The sequence below is a fragment of the Eumetopias jubatus genome, unplaced genomic scaffold (assembly GCF_037043125.1).
Source record: "Eumetopias jubatus isolate StellerSeaLion01/CBP00866 unplaced genomic scaffold, mEumJub1_p1.0 scaffold_4, whole genome shotgun sequence".
Lineage (NCBI taxonomy): Eukaryota > Metazoa > Chordata > Mammalia > Carnivora > Otariidae > Eumetopias > Eumetopias jubatus.
The window spans coordinates 187675857-187683858 of NW_028274810.1; positions in this window are offsets into that span (position 1 = coordinate 187675857).

Consider the following 8002-nt stretch of genomic DNA (forward strand, 5'->3'; position numbering starts at 1 on the left):
ACATATGATAGAAATAATTGAAAAGTTAATTAAAGAATTATTATACCTGCTTCACATGTTATATAAAAGACCAAATTGAACTAACTTCTTGACATAAGTACTAACATTTCTGAGATAAATGACAATAAAAAAAGATGAATGGAATTGATAAAGAAAAATTTTATCTTTTAAATATTTCTAGGCCCTCCTCACAGTCCCTCAGGGAAACTATAGTTGATTCATCATTAGAGTCAGAAAAGCCTCAAAGCATAGGCTCTATTTCTGCCTAGAACACATACTGTACATCTGTGTCATTAAGAAATAACCTAAAAAGAAACATTCCAAACATGAAGATAAGAGTAAAAGCTTCCTAGTTCCCATAAGATTGGAGCCATGCAATGTTCACTTTCACCACTGCTATTTAACATAGTACCAGAAGTCCTAGCCTCAGCAATCAGACAACAAAAAGAAATCAAAGGCATCCAAATGGGCAAAGAAGAAGTCAAACTGTCACTCTTTGCAGGTGATATGATACTTTATGTGGAAAACCCAAAAGACTCCACCCCAAAACTGCTAGAATTCATACAGGAATTCAGTAAAGTGGCAGGATATAAAATCAATGCACAGAAATCAGTTGCATTTCTATACACCAACAACAAGACAGAAGAAAGAGAAATTAAGGAGTTGATCCCATTCACAATTGCACCCCAAACCATAAGATACCTAGGAATAAATCTAACCAAAGAGGCAAAGAACCTGTACTCAGAAAACTATAGAATACTCATGAAAGAAATGGAGGAAGACACAAAGAAATGGAAAAATGTTCCATGCTCATAGATTGGAAGAACAAATACTGTGAAAATGTGTATGCTACCTAGAACAATCTACACATTTAATGCAATCCCTATCAAAATACCATCCACTTTTTTCAAAGAAATGGAACAAATAATCCTAAAATTTGTATGGAACCAGAAAAGACCCCGAATAGCCAGAGGAATGTTGAAAAAGAAAAGCAAAGCTGGTGCCATCACAGTTCTGGACTTCAAGCTCTATTACAAAGCTGTCCTCATCAAGACAGTATGGGACTCACACAAAGACACATAGATCAATAGAACAGAATAGAGAACCCAGAAATGGACCCTCAACTCTATGGTCAACTCATTCAACAAAACAGGAAAGAATGTCTGGTCGAAAAAAGACAGTCCCTTCAACAAATGGTGTTGGAAAATTGGACAACCATATGCAGAAGAATGAAACTGGACCATTTCCTTACACCACGCACAAAAATAGACTCAAAATGGATGAAAGACCTAAATGTGAGACAGGAATCCATCAAAATCTTTGAGGAGAACACAGGCAGCAACTTCTTCGACCTCAGCTGCAGCAACTTCTTCCTAGACACATCGCCAAAGACGAAGGAAGCAAGGGCAAAAATGAACTATTGGGACTTCATCAAGATAAAAACTTTTGCATAGCAAAAGAAACAGTCAACAAAACCAAAAGACAACAAATAGAATGGGAGAAAATATTTGCAAATGACATATCAGGTAAAGGGCTAGTATCCAAAATCTATAAAGAACTTATCAAACTCAACAACCAAAGAGCAAATAATCCACTCAAAAGATGGGCAGAAGACATGAACAGACATTTTTCCAAAGAAGACCTCCAAATGGCCAACAGACACATGAAAAAGTGCTCAATATCCCTGGGCATCAGGGAAATACAAATCAAAACCACAATGAGATAACACCTCACACCAGTCAGAATGGCTAAAATTAACAAGTCAGGAAATGACCGATGTTGGCAAGGATGTGGATAAAGGAGATCCTCCTACACTGTTGGTGGGAATGCAAGTTCGTGCAGCCACTCTGGAAAAGAGTATGGAGGTTCCTCAAAAAGTTGAAAATAGAGCTACCCTATGACCCAGCAATTGCACTACTGGGTATTTACCCCAAAGATACAAATGTAGTGATCGAAAGGGGCATGTGCACCCCAATGTTTATAGCATCAATGTCCACAATAGCCAAACTATGGAAAAAGCCTCGATGTCCATCAACAGCTGAATGGATAAATAAGATATGGTACACACACACACACACACACACACACACACACACACACACACACAGTGGAATGTTATGCAGCCGTCAAAAATGAAATCTTGCCATTTGCCTTGATGTGGATGGAACTAGATGGTAGTATGCTAAGTGAAATAAGTCAATCAGAGAAAGACAAGTATCATATGATCTTACTGATATGTGGAATCTGACAAGCAGGACAAAGGATCATAGGGGAAGGGAGGGAAGAATGAAACAAAACAAAAACAGAGAGGGAGACAAACCATAAGAGTCTGTTAATCTCAGGAAACAAACTGAGGGTTGCTGGAGTGGAGGGGTTGGAGGAGGGATGGCTGGGTGATGGACATTGGGGAGGGTATGTACTCTGATGAGTGCTGTGAGTTGTGTAAGACTGATGAACCACAGAACTGTACCCCTGAAACAAATAATACATTATATGTAAAAAAAAAAAAAAAATAGAGCCATGCATTCCTGAGATGGCATAGGCTTGCAGGCCCCTTGCGAGCCAGGGTCATTCAAGGACTGCAGTGAGAGTTAGGAAAGCCAGGCAAACCTGAGCAAGGAGGAGAAAATGTTCTCTTCCCCTTATCTCATGTTGCAAGTTCTGAATGCCTGGATCTGCAAGAAGTGGCTCTTGCCTAGATTAGAGGCGTCCCTCCTTAGGACAACAACATGCTGTCTCCAGAGGAAGGGTGGCTGAGAGAATTCTTTAATGTATCTTTCTTCAAGGATGTTAGTTTAATCCCAGTATGTGTGAAAGTACATATTGTTATGCTTACCTGATTGCTACAAGTATATAGCTATGGGGAAAATAAACGACAGCATGCACTTGCAAGTGCTGCCTTTGCTCTGCATCCCCTGTGTCCCGGTGATTTCGCGACCCTTACCCAGGGACCCCAACGCACTAGACGTTGACACATTCCCGCATGCACTAAAAGCTTATGATAAGATCTGTAATTTCTAGAATTTTTTTGTCATGATGATTTGCAACTCTTAACGAAAATAATTTATATAACCCTGTGCTACATGTTCCTTCCCCAGAGCACTCTCTTCTTGATGAAGATTGTATATCCTGGACAGCTGTCCTAACTTGGGCTCGTATAGAACTCTCTATTTTGTTAATTAAAAAAAAGTTTTATTCATTTTTATCAACAGAATTAACAGTGAATTAGTCACTGTATAAGGGAAGAGTAGTGAACGTGAAGGCAGAGTGATAGACTCTATCCAAAATAAAGAAAAATTCTGGAAAAATAAACAGCAGCACTGTGTTGTGGAAAGATCAAGAAAATTAGTATTTGTGTAAGTGGAGTTTCAAAAGGTGGTAGAAAGAGGAAAAGACATTTGAAAAATAATGGGTAAAATTTTTCCAAATTGATGAAGGGTATAAACCCACAGATTCAAGAAGCTCAATGCAATATGAGCAGAAAAACATGGAGAAAAACTATACAGCAAAGCTAATGATAATTAGATAATTACATTGCTTAAAATTAGCAATAGATAAAAATCTTAAAGTAACCAGAGGAGACACGTTATACACAAAAGAACAAGGTTAAGAATGACAGTAGATAATCATTAAAAAAAAAAAAAAGTGTAAGCGAGAAGGCGTTGTAGCATATCTTTAAAGCAATGATAGAAAAAAGTCAATTTAAAATTTACAGCCAACAAACTATCCTTGAAAAAAGAATTTGAATTAATTAAAGACTTTTTCAGGCAAACAAAACCTAAAAGAATTCATCACAGAATTTTATTTCAGTAAGTAATAAAAGAAGCCATTTATGTGGAAGAATATGATACTTTATGGAAATCTGGTTCTACACAAAGGTATGATGAGCAACTGAAATGGTGATTACTTGGATAAAAATGAGTATTTAAACTTGTTTAAAGGATAATTATCTGTTTAAAGCAAAATGTGGTAACAATGTAGTGTGAGGTTTATGATATAGGTAAATGTAAAGTCTATGACAATAAAAACGCAAAGGCCAAGAGAAGAGAAATGGAAGTGTATTTTGTAAGCTATATTATATCTGAAGTGACATAATATCATTGAGTGTAGATGGTAAGAAGTTAAATGTGTACAAGGTAAACCCCAAAAGCACTCTAAAATAACACAGAAAGAGTTGTAGCAAATAAGACAAACAAAAAGGATGTAAAGGGACTTATAAAAAATACTTAATCCAAAACAAAACAGAAAACTAACAAAAAAAGGAAACAGAACAACTAAACAAACAGAGAACAAGGAGAAAATAAGATTTAAACATTCAATTCTGAATAATGATACTGAATATAAATGATGTAAATATTCCAGCAAAAAACAAAACAAAACAAAACAAAACACACAGATGATCAGATTGGATTAAAAAATAAGACCCAACAATTAATTTCTTCCTACATGAAACCCATTTTAAATATTAAGACAAATATAGGTTAAAGTGAAGAATGAAATAAATACCATGCTACCATGAATCAAAATAAAGGCAGAGGGCCTATATTACTATGAAATGAAGTTGATTTCAGAGCAAGAAATGTTGCCAAGGATATTGGTGGTCATTTCATAATGAAAGAGAAAGCATAACATTCATGCTGTCAATGACAGAGCTATGAAAAGTATGAAGCAAAATCAATCAGAACTTCAAGAATAGATAAACCTTCAATTATAGTGAGTTTTCCACAACCTTTTCCAGTAGTTGATAGAAAACATAAAAAAATCAGCAACAGTGTAGAAGACTGAACAGTGTTAAGCACCCACTTGAACTGATATTGATGGAACAATACACCAAGAGGGCAGAGTGTACTTTTCTCTCAATTAGTTAAGAATTTTTGCCAAAAAAGACAATATTCTTGGCCATAGAACAAACCTTGATCAATTTAAATAGATTTAAGCCATACAAAGTAGGTTCTTTCATCATAATGGAATAAAATCAGAAATGAATAACAGAAAGGCACTGTTTTGGATTCTATGAAAAAGCCTGTCAAAGAACTAATAAGTGTGTTTAGAAAGTTTGCAGTCTACAAGATCACTATGCAAAACACAATTGTATTTCTATAATTTAGGAAGAAACCGGAAGAAATATAAATTTAAAAATAACACTATTTACAGCAGTACAAAAACATTAAATATTTAGACTAAATCTGATGAAAGTATAAGACCTATAGACTGATAAACACATTGCTAACATAAAGTAAAGGAGATCTGATTAAATGGGAAGTCCTTTGTACTTAGATAAAAAGACTCAAAATTGGTAAGATGTCAGTTCTCCCCAAATTGACATATTTTTAAACCATCCCAGTCAAAATGTCAACAGCATGTTTTGTACAAGTTGAGAAGCTGATTTTAAAATCCATATAAATGCAGAAGACAGAATAGCCATAACAACTTTAAAGAAAAGATAACAAAAATTGGAGAAGTGATGTTAATTGAAGGATTTCAAGATTTATTATAAATCTACAACAGTCAAGAATGTGTGGTATGGAATAAAGATAGACTAATAATTAAATGAAACAGAATAGAGTCCAGAAATAAACACACACATGTTTAATTAATTTTCAGAAACAGTGTGAAGGCAATTCCAATCCTAGCACACTTCACAAATATGCTAGAATCATCAGGTATCTTTGAAATTAATCTGAACTTAATTCATAGAATGCATCATACTCAAAAATTAGCTCAAACAAATGATAGTCTAAATGTAGAATCTGTGAGGATATATAGAAGACAATTTTTGGGGATGCCTCAGTGGCTCAGTCAGTTAAGCTTAGGTCTTGATCTCCGGGTCCTGGGATTGAGCCCCTGGGTCTGGCTCCCTGCTCAGTGGGGAGTCTGCTTCTTCCTCTCCCTCTCCCTCTGCCCACCCCCTGACCCATCTTTGCTCTCACGCTGCTTTCTCTCTCTCTCAAATAAATAAATAAGTAATCTTTTTTAAAAAAGAAGACAATCTTTGTGAACTTGAGTAAAGCAAAGATTTCATTATGACACTGATATACAATCCATATAAGAAGAAATAATAAGCATTTTACATTTCTGCTGTTCAAAATATACTATTAAGAGAAAGAAAAAGCACACAGATAAAATATTTTCAAATTGAGCACATGAAAAGATGCAAAATTTTAGTTATCATTAGGGAAATGTGAATTAAAATGACATTGAGATGTCATTGCACACCATTTAGAATGTATTAAAATTAAAACTACTGACCATACCAATTCAGATAAAGATGTGAAGTAACCAAAATTCTCATATTTTGTTGTGGGGAAATTAAAATAATACAGTCATTTGGGAAGGCAGTTAGCAATTTCTTAAATGTTAAACATGTACCTCAATAGTGCTCATATTTCAATATAAGTAGATTGGATGCTAGTTCCCCAAAAGATTTATCCACATCCTAATCCAGCAGACTGTGATTATTACCTTATATGGCAAAATATGTGATTAATAATCTTGAGAAGTGGAACATATCCTGGATAACTTGGGTTGGTTGTAAATGCTAACACATATATCTTTATAAGAGAGACATACAGGGAACACACCAAGAAGAGGAGGCAATGTGACCACAGAGGGAGAGATTGGAGAGATGTGGACAGACACCAGAAGCTGGAAGAAGCAAGGAAGTTTTCTCTGTCAGGGCATCCGCACTTATCATGACTCAGCCATTCTACTTCTGGATATTTTCCGAAGAGAAATGGAAGTATATGTCCATAGAAAGTCTTGTATGTGAATGTTCATAGCAGCTTTATTTAAAATAATCATGACGTGAGAAAATTTGGAGGTGATGAGTATTTCATCCTCCTGATTTTGATGTTAGATTCATGCTGTTTACTTCTATCTTCATTTATGAAATTGTCTAGTTTATCACATATCAAACTATCTGAATAAAGGTTACAAAAGGTTACAAAAGATTATTTAAAACCTCAAATATATCTCAGTTAGTGAACAAATTACAACAAAAAATGAGAGAGGAAAGTAATGGGGGTATGTGTCCCAGATTTGATAATAATATATCGTATAAGACTTTGTTTTGTTAACAAATTAGTACAATAAGTTCTTTAGAAGTATATCCCAGTTTTTGGGTGCAAGTATCTTTGATATCCTCCCACTAAGCCATTATGCTTTTATTCCAGCCGAGCTTATTTCTAATTTCTATTGTAACAAATAAAGAAGTAACAGACCTCTGAATTTTAATTAAGACAAATTCAAGGCCACTGATAAAGAAATGCATAATGCAAAATGTTTCACAAATGTTTGTGTTGTTGCTAGTATACTATTCATCCACTAAATAATGGTTGTAAAGAGTACTTACCAATAGAAAAGACACCTCAGTTTGATATTATAGATCTTCAAATAACTAAACATCTTAATATTAATAAGTGTGTAACTGAATAAGATATTCATAAAAGTGTAAAATTAATCAATCCCATAGTGTACAAAACAACAACAAAAAGGACAAAATTAAACAGGAAAACAATTTTTGTATGATTTACATTCAAGAATTATCCATGCTTAAGTAAAGTAGTATATATACATATAAACTCTTGTTTGCTTTCCTGATTTCATAAACTCATCTTACTAATATTCTTTGCAATTGGAATTAGAAAGAGGTTTCAAAAGATTAAGAGGTTAATATTTGCAAATCTCCTTAATGGCACAAAATGTCATATAAATGCTAATTGTCTTAGGTATTTACTAATTTTAAAGCAAATCTCAATAGCTCTTTGCATTTTAAAAAATCTTCTTAACACAGAAATTCAATGCACGTTTTCAACATTAATTGAATCTAAAAATGTGCCTAAGCATAGAAAATGAGTGTTCTTCCAGTGCCTAAAGCACTCAGTGTTAGTTAATGGCACAGATTTGGAAATTATTAATCCCTATAAGCTATAGGTGTGTTGGAAAATTAACTTACTTTTGTGTTCTAGAAAGTCAAAACAATCAATGTACCATCTAAGACTAT